Source organism: Marmota flaviventris, chromosome 1, assembly GCF_047511675.1.
Source record: "Marmota flaviventris isolate mMarFla1 chromosome 1, mMarFla1.hap1, whole genome shotgun sequence".
NCBI classification, from domain to species: Eukaryota; Metazoa; Chordata; class Mammalia; order Rodentia; family Sciuridae; genus Marmota; species Marmota flaviventris.
Window position 1 is genome coordinate 88,614,800 of NC_092498.1, and position 13,155 is coordinate 88,627,954.

At 39.4% G+C, this 13,155-nt stretch overlaps 1 protein-coding gene and 1 non-coding gene across 3 annotated transcripts in view; one reads left to right on the forward strand and one right to left on the reverse strand.

Annotated features, from left to right (window-relative positions):
* Window positions 1-3,004, reverse strand: part of Scrn1 (secernin 1) — a 62,596-nt gene extending 59,592 nt beyond the window's left edge. For both annotated transcript variants that reach the window (XM_027939629.2, XM_027939628.2), the window contains exon 1: window positions 2,875-3,004. The gene's annotated coding sequence lies outside the window, so the exon portion shown is untranslated. The remainder of the gene's footprint in view (window positions 1-2,874) is intronic.
* Window positions 3,005-9,221: 6,217 nt separating this feature from the next.
* LOC114096244 (U2 spliceosomal RNA) lies at window positions 9,222-9,412 on the forward strand. The gene has a single exon (XR_003583391.1). It is a non-coding gene; the product is annotated as a U2 spliceosomal RNA (small nuclear RNA).
* The last annotated feature ends 3,743 nt before the right edge of the window (window positions 9,413-13,155 follow it).

Genomic DNA, 13,155 nt, shown 5'->3' on the forward strand with positions numbered 1-13,155 from the left:
CAACAACTCACAAAGGAAAATATTAAAGACTTAATTGTAAAATAGTGTAAACTTCTTAAGGAACAAACCTTTTAAACGAAATACTAAGATATGCATTTGTAATATCTATCAAAAAGAAATATTTTCCTTCATATATAAAGAGCTCTTCCCAATTAATAAGAAAAAGATCACCCCAAAGGAAAAATATGAAAAGTATAGAAACACTACCAGGCAGTGTGCACACCTATAATCCCAATGACTCAGGAGGCTGAAGCAGAAGTGTCACAAGTTTAAGACAGTCTTATTAATTTACCAATACCCTGTCTCAAAATAAAAAGGCCTGAGAATATAATTCAGTGGTTGTGTGCCCGTGGATTCACTCCCCAGTACTGCACAAACCCAAACCCACACACAACTTCTAGTTCTGCTTTCACAGATCTGGAGTTACTGATTCATGAGTCAGAAAATTCAAATTATAAGAATTCAAATTATAGAAAAACCATCTGACTTTAGTACAGCTTCAAAGTTATTTTAAAATAGACTTATTACTTACTTTTACTTAAAATTGGATATTCAAAAAATTAGGTATATAGCCCATTTCAGGTTTTTTTAGAAAGAAATTGGCTTAATGGTTCTCCACAAACAGCTAATTTTTTAATCAAAGAATTCACTTCTTATCTTGAAGATTTTGGTTAATTACAGCTGCAGACCCATCACTAGAAATGTGAATGTGAAGTAGATGGCTCAAGAATTTAAATGGGCTTGAATTAAGAAACTAAGGTATAGTCCCTTTACTTACAAGTTTTAAAATTCAGGTGACAGTTTGGTTCCCCATTGCTCAGTGTTTGCCACTGAGCCCTTTCCCCTCAGGTTTTAAAAGGTGCCATGTGGAACTCTAAACCAAGAGTAAGAGGTCCTGGATTTGGGTCCTTATGGTCAGCTGCCAGCCATATGGCCTTGGTGGTCCATCTGCACTGCTTCAGCTTCCCTATTATAAAAGGGGGGTTCACAACAAGCCTGCTCAGGATGCCTCCAGCTCTGCCACTCCTGACCTTCAGCCTCATCTTCCCACTTGCTCCTTCATCTCTTCCTTCCTAAAAGACAAGATGGCTGGCAGCACAGCAATGAAAAAGGAATGGAAAGCTGCATTTAAAAAAGGGGGGGGAGGGTCCTAAAATGAGTCACCTTTCAAGAATTTGCCATTCTCTGGTGCCTGGGTCTTGCTCATCATGCTATATCAGCTCTTCTAATGAAACTTGCTATTTGTATTTGTTGTGTGCACTATTCTTGGATTATGTTTACACTACAAATCCATTCCTTTTAAAAGCAGCTGGTACGTTCAAAACATCCAAATTGTGCATCAAACAGACATCTTTAGTTATCTTTAGTTAAGCCTGAAGAAAATCAGATCAAAATCTTAATTCTGAATAGGTTTTATAACCAGCTTTTGACAAGTTAGGGGAAATAACTGCAGCTCCCCAAACTTCCCACTTACTCCCCAAGACCATGCTTACACGCTAAAATCTAACCAGTTCCATGAATCACTTCCTGATACCCAAGAGAGCCTTCCCTCTCCTTGATTCCCTCACCAAGGCTTAAGTCACGGGGCAGCTGCTGTTGGCTGTAGTCTGTGCTGCTTCCCAGCCTGGCCTGATTTTTCATGCTGCCATTTTGAATTAACATAGGTTTCATCTGCAAGTAATGCGTCTTCAAGTCAGGCGTGGATCACAGTAGACAACCACCACCACCATCACCATGGCGAAACTGGACACAAGCCTCATTCAAGACACCTGCAAGCTAATACTAATCAGAAAAGCTATATCACTTAATGAAATCCTACCAAGTCAGCTTTGAGTCACAGAAAATAAGAGTTTCCTTAGATTCATACGGGTGTAATGGGCATTTTTAAATCCCTAAATACGAATTTTCGACAATTCTCTAAAATTCAATCTTCTCTTTTGCTTTGCAGACCTCAATGAGTGAGTGATGTGCCAGAGAGAAAAAGCAAACTGAAGAGCCAACGATAAACTGAGGTGGACAATCATCTCAGAAACACACCAGTGCCTTTCACCCATAGGCGCCCTGAGGCCAGCACGTTAACCTGCCCTGACCCCTCTCGCACCCCCAGGAACGCCCGGGTGCCGCTCGCGGGGAAGTTGAGTCAAGTCCTGCGCGCGGCCAGCCTAGACTAGAGCAACAGCTCGCTCAAGCCCGTAATTGGAAGACAGACCCGGACACCCTTGGGCTGTAGCCGACAGGGTGGACGCAGGGGGCAGAGCTGGGCCAAGGGCAGCGGCCTCGCCACGCAGCCGTGTTCGCAGCCAGCCTGCCAGCGCGGCAGGTGCCTTAGCTCCGAGAAGGTGCCAGGCTCGCTCCTTCACCTACGCTGCGCCGGGACGAGCTCGGAACCCCGAATCCCGCCAGCCACCCGAACGGTGGAGGAATGGGGGGAGCACAGTCACACATTCAGGGGGTGGCAACTTGGCTGCCAGTAAAGAAAACAGGAAGAGCAGCCGGGAGATGTTCTGAGTTAAAGGCAGGTGGAGGGAAGGACAGGGTTGGAGTACGGAGGGCGGGGTGGGGGGCAGGTTCCAAACAGGCTGCAGTGCCTGCACCCCGGGGTGGGGCGTCTCTCTCCTTCGCCCCCGCATTCCCTAAACCTAAGTCACCCCCGACCCTTTGCCGAAGCCACCTTTCTTCCCATCCCCAAGATTCCCCAGCCTGTCTGAACCAACCCTGGAGGGCAATAGGCCCGGGGTAGCACTACTTGCAGGCTCCTAAGGCGGCAGGCGACCAGACGCTGGGGACTGCGATGGCGGATGGAGTGAAACCCGCCCAGGGAAACAGCGTTGCAAAGGCCCGGAGCTCCCAGTCGTGGCCCGCCGCGGCTCTCACCTGCGGAGCGGCGGGATCCGGGCTCGGCCCTGCGATGCGGTGCTGTGACCGGTGAGGGAGAGAGTGCGCAGCGGCTGGATTACTGCGGCGACATCAGGAGCTGCAACTGCAGTGTCGGAGGCGGCCGCCGGGCGCTTCCCCCTTCTTAGACTCCGGGCTTTCAGTCCCACCGCCCCCTGCTAACAGCTGGCCGGGATCACGTGACCGCGAGGCCCACCCTCAGCGTCTCAGCGCTCTGGGCCCCAGGGCTCCGCCGCACCCGCCACGTCTGGCTCGCGGGGGCTGGAGCGCAGAGCTCCACCTGGAAGGGGAGGGGGCCAGAGAGCGGGAGGGGAGGCCGAGGGGCCAGATAACGCTACACAAAGTGGCTCCCTCTTTGCTTGATTTTGATTTCTTGGTCACAACTCTATCGAACGGAAAAACCCGAGCTTTAATAAGACAGCTTCCCCCCGGCGCCTCTCCCTGACCCCGCGGTTGGTTGCTACGTCCTGGCCTCCGCGCCTAAGCAAAATTCCCCCGCGGAGAAATGTGTTCTGCAACCGCTTGACTTGCCCAAGTCAACTCCCTGGTTTTAAAGAACCATTTTGATAACGGCAGACTTTATTAAGCCTGGCACTTGGACACTGTGACCCAAAGAATTGAAGTAACTATTCCAAGGTCACATAGCAAGTAGCAAAGCCAGAATTCCATGCTGGGGTTAATAAATTTGGGGGGGGGGCGTGAGGGTCAAGGTCGTGGTCAAGACATGATAGTCCATCTGTTGATAAAACAAGACTACCTTTTTTATTAATTAATAAGAAAAGACCATATAAAATGATACAAAGAGAGTTCACAGGAAAAGGAATTCAATATCACCTAGTAGCATGATATCCGACTTCACATACCTGCAAACCAAATCTAAAAAGTAGCATTTTCTACCTGTCAGATTTGTAAAAATAGAAGTTTTATACCTCATGGTATAAAACAATTTGGCAATATCTCTCAAAATAACAAATTCATGTATAGTCTTTGACCCAATTATTCCACTTCTAGAATTTATCCTAGAGATATACTAACACAGGTGTGAAATGAGTGCAAGGTCATCCATTGCAACAGTACATCGCTAGCAAAGATTGGAAACAAATGTCCATGAAAAGAAGGCCGTTCAAATACATGACAGCTCATCAATACCATGGAAGGCTATCAGGCTTTTTAAAAGTCTCTTTTTCTTTAAGGATGCTCTCTGTGTACTGATACAAAAAGATTTTCAACCTATATTAAGCAGAAGGTTTTTTTTAAAAAAATTTTTTTAAATCTAGGTGAAGAACATAGAACATTGTGTGTCTTAACATTTGTTAGAAGAAAAATATCATATGCCTGTACTTTTATTTTCAAATTCATAGGCTGTCTCCTATGTTTTCAAATGCACAGAATATCTTTGGAAGGATACATAAGAAATGTAATAGTAGAAGCACCAGGAAGGAGAGCTGGGTGACTGGTTGCTAAGGAAGGAAGGAGACTTTTTCCCATGTGCTTTGAATGTTGTGCCCTCATTTAATACTTGCAACACAAGTAAAAGACAGTGGGAGAGAACTGAGGAAACTAGTGTAAATAATACAGAATAAAGCATTGGTTCACACTCTTAGAGCACAAAAGTGTCTTAATTGTTCATTTACTCCAACTAAGGAAATGGCAATACTTTAAGTGTAAATAATCAGCATTGGAAACGCCTAAAGGTCTTATTCCTAGGGCCTGGCCCAGATGTCTTGAATTCAGGGTCTCTAGGGTGGGAGCCAGGGAATTTGCATTTTTTCAAGCTCTTCAGTTGTTTCTCTTGCTATTAAAGTCCGACAGTCACTGTTTTAAATGTCTAGTTTAAAAGCATGCCATAAATCACCATCACTATAAAAGCAAATGCAATTCTATAACTTTCTGTGTTCATTGGTTGTCATTTCTCATGTAAAGGACAGCACCTGCACATCATGCTATCTTTAGGTGGCAGCCATGATCTTAGGACCCACACAGTGGGGATGACCAACATACCTGCTTCCCTGAAATATTTAAAGCCTATTCGTGTTTCCCCACATGTCTATAGAGACTGAGGCAGAAGAAGAGAAGATACAGAGGCCCCCACAGTCCCCAGGCTCTGCACCAAGAGGCTTATTACATGGTATTCTTAACATGGATTAAGCAGCCATGATAGCTTTTTCTGAATTTGAATAGGAGACAGAGACCCTCCTGCCATTCAAGCCATACAAATAGAGATAAGGGAACAGAACAGTCTAAAAACTATGAAGAACTTCAAGAAATATTAGTTAGGGCTTTAATGACTTGCCTCAATTATGTGAGGTTTTAGGTACAGGGAGATTATAAGGTTTTGTGAGCTAGCTTGCAAGGAAAAACTTGTATTCAATAACATGCAATCATTACACAGTCATTTATATTCCATCTAGCCATGTTCAAAGACTTAAATAAAATTATACCAGGTTTTCTGTTTTATTTCCACACTAGTAGGCAAGTATTTCTTCTACAGATAGAATGGTGATTTCAGCATAGAAGCATTGTTATGTAGGGATACTCATAGAATCTCCCTCTGGAAAAAAACTACAGAAACATTCTGGATTTATTTACAAACAGTAAAATGAAAATAAGGTCACTGGGAAAACCTAAAATATTTAATCCTGATAGGTTTAAAAAGTATCAGAACTGCATATCTTCATATATCATCCCTCTTCCCATTTTGGATCACTGTTAAGTACTTGCATAGCCAGGTGCACACCTATAAGGTGACTCTGGAGGCTGAGGAAGAAGGATTGCAAGTCTGATGCCAGTCTCAGCAACTTAGTGAGACCCTAAGCAGCTTAGCAAGACCCTGTCTCAAATTTAAAAACAAAAAGGGGGCACTGGGATTGTGGCTCAGCGGTGGAGTGCTCGCCTAGCATGTGCGAGGCCCCAGGGTTCGATCCTCAGCACCACATAAAAATAAATAAAATAAAGATATTGTGTCTAACTACAACTAAAAAGTACATATTAAAAAAAAAAAGAAAAACAAAAAGGGCTAGGGATGTAGCTCAGTAGTAGAGCACCCCTGGGTTCAATCCCCAATTCAAAAAACAAACAAACAAAAACCCCTGGAAGAATGGAAGAAAATTCCCTGACACTAATGGAAAGTGGCTATTCTGAAAGAAAGTTTACATAAATACCATTTTCCTGCTTTGCTGAGAGATATATTTTGATTTTTTTCCATATTTATCACTCTAAGGATTCATTGAGGTTCTTGGATCTGCAGGCTTACAATTTTCATCAATTGCTTGGCCATTATTCTTTCAAATATTTTATCCATTGCACCATCTCCTACCAAATTCAGGGATTCCAATTACACGTATATTTGATATTTGCTCATAGATCACTGAGGTTCTGTTCTCCTTTTTTTTTCCCAATACCTTTTTCTCTCTCTGCTTCCTTTTGAATAATTTCTCTTGGTATTTATTCAAGTTAGTTATCTTTTCTTCTGTAGTATCTTAGATGCTATAAATATCATCCGTGAGAAAACAGCAGAAAGCATTACAATTCTTATTACATATATAGAGCACAATTTTTCATAGCTTTGGTTGTATTCATAGTATATTCACACCAATTCCTGTCTTCATACATGTAGTTTGGATAATAATGATCATCACATTCCACCATCATTAATTTTTTTTTTTGAGAGAGAGAGAGAGAGAATTTTAATATTTATTTTTTAGTTTTCGGCGGACACAACATCTTTGTTTGTATGTGGTGCTGAGGATCGAACCCGGGCCACACGCATGCCAGGCAAGTGCGCTACCGCTTGAGCCACATCCCCAGCCCATCCACCATCATTAATAACCCCATGCCCCTTCCCTTACTCCAACCCCTCTGCCCTATCTAAAGTTCATCTATTCCTCCCATGCTCCAACTCCCTATTCCACTATGAATCAGCCTCCTTATATCAAAGAAAACATTCGGCATTTGTTTTTTGGGGATTGGCTAACTTCACTTAACATTATCTTCTTCAACTCCATCCATTTACCTGCAAATGCCATGATTTTATTTTCTTTTATTGTTGAGTAATATTCCATTGTGTATATATGCCACATTTTTTTTATCCATTCATCTATTGAAGGGCATCTAGATTCATTCCACAGTTTAGCTATAAATATTGATGTGTCCCTGTAGTATTTTGTTTTTAAGTCTTTTGGGTATAGAACGCATCAGTGAGATTTTTATAGAAGTAGTATACTTTTCATTCCCTGCGGCTCTATTTGGTCCTTTTTTTGCTACCCATTCTTCTCATATTATATGTGCTTTCCTTTAAATACCTGATCATATTTATACTATTTTAATAGTTGTTTTAAAGTCCTTATATGCTAATCTTATAACTTCTGTCAATTTTTAAGACTTTTTTTAGTGGTAGATAAATGCAATACCTTTATTTATTTTATGTGATGCTGAGGATCGAATCCAGTGCCTCACACATGCCAGGCAAGCACTCCACTGAGCCAGCCCAACTTCTATCAATTTTTTTTTAAAGAGAGAGAAGTTTTAATATTTATTTATTTATTTTAGTTATTGGCGGACACAACATCTTTGTTTTTATGTGGTGCTGAGGATTGAACCCGGGCTGCATACATGCCAGGCAAGCGCACTGCCGCTTGAGCCACATCCCCAGCCCTCTATCAATTTTTAATCTGTTTTTATTCCCTCACCGATCTTGTGATTTAGATGCCAGACTTAGTGAATTTTATGTTGTAAATGATAAGTTTTTTAAAAAAAAATATTTTAAAGGGTGTTAGACTTTTTCTAGTTGTCAATTATTTAAGAATCAGCCGGATCTGGGGTTGTGGCTCAGTGGTTGAGCGTTTGCCTGGCATGTGTGAGGCACTGGGTTTGATCCTCAGCACCACATATAAATAAATAAAATAAAGTTTCATTGACAACTAATATCTATCTATTTATATTAAAGGATCAGCTGGATTCATTTGAAGCTTGTTTATAAACTGTTTAGGACAGTTATAACGTTAACTCTACGGCTACTTTAGTCCTATTCCTAAAGTATGACACGCTTAGGGTCTCTAATGAATGAATGTTCCACATAATCAGTAAAATGATTCTAGCTGACAGAAATTTGAACATTTCCCAGTTTTGTGTGAGCTCCGGGAATTGTTTGGTTTATAGCTCCCAATAATTGTTCTTTACCCAGAAGTTTTTCTTTGGCCAGCCATATGCACCCACAGGTTGTTACTAGTCAGTTATTTCTCTGTTTAGTTTTCTTCTCTCCCGGCTCCTGCCCACATGTTCTAGCTGCGCTGATCTCCCTAAACTTTTATTTATTTCTTTGACTCAGCCTGACAACAGGGCTCTGTTTGTTCGTCTGTTTGGGGTGTTTTGTTTTGGCATCCATGTGTTTTGAGACAGAATCTCACTATACTACCCAGGCTGGTCTCAAATTCTTGAGCTTAAGAGATCCTTCTGCCTTAGTCTCCTAAGTAGGTGGGACAACAGGTGTGCACCACCACACCTGGCTTGTTTCCCTTGGTTTTGCCTCCAGCTGGGGTGATGGCTGGCCTTAACTCACAATCCTGCTTTGCCTGTTGTCCAACATCTGATAATAGTAGTTTCATATATTTTGCTGGTCCTCTTGGTTATTCATCATAGCTAGTCCCATGACTGTTTTTCCTTTATAGCTAGTGTGAAAGTATAGGAACACCATTTTTTAAAAATATTTATTTATTGCATTGTAGCTATGCATAATCTTGGAATTCATTTGGCATAATTATGCAAGTATGGAATTTAATTTGCTCCAATTCAGTCCCTAGTACTTTCCCTTTTCCTCCCCCACCCTCCATTTCCTATATTCTACTGGTCTTTCTTCAAATTATCTATAGATTTTTTTAAATTAGTGCATTATAGATATACATAAAGGTGGAATTCACTGTGATAAATTCATATATGTACATAGATAGGATAGTTTGACCTGTTTCATTCCACTGTTTAGGAACACCAATCTTAATGCCCTAAATGGAAGCAAATTGTTCTGATATAGACTCAGACCCATTATTTTAAGAATTACAAATGTATAGTCTACTTATGGAACTTCTTCAACATGCTAATTTAATAAGAAATGTTTATTCAACACTTAGACCAGGAATTGCACTATTGCTACATGGATTTTAAGAAGCATACCATAGCTCTTCCTCTCAAGAAGTCAGAGATAAGCCAGGAAATTAATTTAAGTATAGAAGTAATATAGCCATCCCTCAGTATCCATGGGCAATTAGTACCAGAACACACCACAGATGTCAAAATCTACAGAGTCTCAAATCCCTTATTTAAAATGGCATACTATTCCTTCTTGGTCTTTTGGCTAAGATCAAGTATAGTATCTGTTTTTATCAGTTTACTATCTGATACAACCTCTACCTGAGGACAATAGATTAAATAGATTTTTGGAGCAAGGAGATGTAACAGGAGCTTTCTCTATCTGTTCCATACATCCACCTGGTATTTTAGTAACTCCAGGAATAATGCACCTCACCCCACTCTTGTGGGTTTTTTTTGTTTGTTTGTTTTGTTTTGTTTTTTTAAGAGAGAGAGAATTTTTTTAATCTTTATTTTTTAGTTTTCGGTGGTGCCGCAGTCCGGCTGCAGCAAAATAACCGGGGGGTGACGAACAACTTGTGTAGATTGATACAGCAGGAATGGGAGCCGTTTATTGTAGGACAGCAGAGTTATTTATACATTCCACACAGCTTATCTAACTAACATAAACTCGATACAGCAGTCAACCAATAAGGAATCTCCACACTTAATGGCTTGCTGGCATTACTTCACAAACCACTCCCTCTGGCAAAATGCCAGGCGCCATCCAGACTTGTTTACAGACTCTAACATTTGCCAGGCGCCATCCTGACTTGTTTACAGACTCTAACACAGTGGCACAACATCTTTATTTCATTTTTATTTGGTGCTGAGGATCGAACCCAGAGCCCTGCGCAAGCCAGCCAAGCGCGCTACCTCTTGAGCCACATCCCCAGCAGGTTATTAGCTTCCTTCTTGTCTTCATGTCTCTTTTTTTCTGTCGTTTTCCTTTTCTTGTGGTCCTTTTTCCACTTCAAGCTTCCAGGGTTTAAGAATGGTTTGTTAATAGGTGAGGATTAAAAAAATAAAATGGCAGAGAGTTTGCTATACACATCCTCCCTATACTTTATTTTATATATATATTTATTTTACTTGGTGCTCAGGATCTAACCCAGTTCCTCACATGTGCTAGACAAGTGCGCTACCACTGAGCCACAACCCCAGCCCCTCCCCTATACTTTAAATTATATCTAGACTATAATATTTAATATAACATAAATGCTATGTAAATAGTTGTCTTATTCCATTGTTGAAGGAATAATGGCAAGAAAAGATCTGTATATGCTCAGTACTAAGTTCTAAAAAAACAATTACCATCTTCATTTGGTTGAAACCAAAGATGCAGAACCCAAGGATGCAGAGGACCAACTGTGTATGCATGTATTTATTATATATTGCTATCAGAGTAACACAAGGCTTATGCATAGGTAATATATTGATCTAGCATATTGGGAAGTGTAAACATGTTTAAAAGAAGGTTGTAAATATGGGTTACCTAAACCCAGACCATTTAAAAAATTATTAATGATAATTTCGCCTTTTCTTCTAGAGAGTATTATTGATCATCTAAAGAACCCTATGCATTGATTTTGAGGAGCTTGAAATACATTTGTGTAATTGAGAAATGCCTTTAGCACATTGCATACAGAGGTGTTTTTCCACTTAATGCTTCTTTTAGCATATAATAGTAGGAGGAAGAAAAAAAGATCTGTCATTGAGCAAATCTCCTGGGGATGAACTAGACAATGTTATGTGAAGGAGACACTTACATATGGGTAAGAAAGCCTCCTAATTGCCTGTGAGTAATCTTATGAGAATCAAAAGAAGGAGCTGACAGTAAAGCCATGAAAAGATGAGGAAGAAAAGCACTAGTCAAGATTAGTCAGCCACCTGTCTTCATCCTTTGACAACCATGTTTAGGAGGTTCTTTTTTCCTGATTTTTGGTTACCATAGTAACAGACCTTTAAAATGCCCTCAAATCAATTTACAGAATTACTGCCCATATTGAGTACAGCAACACAAAGAGATTGTTAAGTTGTTAAAATCTATTTTTAAATTATTATGTAATTTAAATGATCCATCAAGCTTTTGGATATATAATTTAGACAATCATGAATTGCATTTTAGCAAAAGGAATTTTAAAATCCTATCCATTATTATTAGATGATGGGTTTAGAAGTTCAATTATTAAAATATGTCATTTCAATGAATGACTCCTAATTAATTTTAAATAAGATAGAATTCACAAATGTTCTGAGCCTAGTTTTAAAAACACGTTTATTATTATGCTTTACACTCTTTGGTACACTTTTAGGAGTCATTCATGGCTTTAGCTAATTGCACAGATAATTTTAAAGGAATTGCTGTGACTTGGTCTTGTGATCCTCAAAGAGCATATATGATTTCTTTCTTGGCATTGCTAGGTATTGAACCCAGAGCAACATTCATGCTAGGCAAGTATTGCATCCCCTATCCTGATTTAAAACAAAACAAAACAAAAAAACAGTGTTTACACATGTGGAAAAAAATCTGCCTCATGCTATGTATAGTTGTAAAATAAGGCTTGTTTTTAAAAATTTAAAAATTCTAGTGACATCTGAGACTGTTGATTTTTGTTTTTATTTTTAATGATTTTAATTTAAACTTTTTTTTGGTACTGGAGATTGAACCCAAGGGCACTTTACCACTGAGTTGCATCCCCAATCCTTCTTATTTTTTATTTTGAGACAGCATCTGGCTAAGTTGCCAAGGCTGGCCTTGACCTTGCAATCTGCCTCAGCCTCCCAAATTGCTAGGGGATTACAGATATGTGCCAGTTACGGTGTTTGGCTGCCATTTTTAGCAAATGAAAGTTTATCAGGAATTGTACAAATTGAACCTCTTTTACAGGAAATTTTAATATCACTTCTCACTTAACATAATATGGCAGTTACCATTAGTTATTTTCAAGTACTTTGGAGAACTAAACAAAGTCTGTCTAAATTGGTGCAGGAATTTAGGGTTCAGTTAAAGGAAAACTTCTCTCATGCTTTGAGTGATTGATTAAACAATGCTTAATCAATATTCAGAGAATTATGAAATTTCTCTAACTCTAGAAAAAGAATATTTTGTTGTGAGCACTCTTTTATTTCCCATAAATCACCAAAGAACTGGTATTATTTTATTTGAATTACCCGACTCCGAGAATTGGGAGTAATGTAGATATACAGAAATATTTTAGTTTTGCAGTTCCTTATTTTTCCTTACTTTCATTTTCATTGATTTTTCTACCAATTAATCCTAAACCTAGCCTTGGGTTGTTACTATTCATATTATATCCCTTGTACTGATTTGAGTGCTTACATGTGCAAAGGATTTGACTTTTGAAATATGTAGAGTGATTCATTCCTTAAAGCTGAAGTCCATAGTTCCCTTTTGAATTTCAAATAGTACCACCATATTAAAATAAAAACTTGGGGGCTGTGGTTGTGGCTCAGCAGTAGAGCACTCGCCTTGCACATGCGAGGTCTTGGGTTTGATCCCCAGCACCACATAAAAATATATGAATAAAATAAAGGTATTATGTCCAGCTACAACTAAAAAATAAATATTTTTTAAAAAATAAAATAAAAACTAAAAGTGGAATCATTTTATCGTTAAATTAATTTATTGAATAATCTATTTATTTTTGCCCTGAAAACCAAGAAAGTATTCAGCTTTAAGCATTATTAGAATATATCCAAAATAGGCAAATCCATTGAAGAAAGTGGTTTCTTAACACAGGGGGATTCTGTGAAAGTGGGAATAGCTGCTAATGCAGATGGGGATTTCATTTTGAGGTGATGAAAGTGTGTTATAATTAATTGTTCTGATACCTTAAAATGTATTAAACCATAAGCATCTTTGTAGTACATATTAACTTTACAAAAATAAAATAAATCCACTCCCCCAAAAACAAATAATAGAAAACCATTGAACATGCCCAGCTCAGAGAAAATTGGTGGGTGGCAGAGTTAATAGTCTTGAAGATGTTAGTGCTATAGTAATAAAGTATTAGCAAAAAAGATCCAAGGAGCAGAGTTGATTTGCAGCTCAGTCTTAATATAAGAATCAATTAACTTGTGTAGGCTGCTTAATTTTATATAAAGATTATGACACAG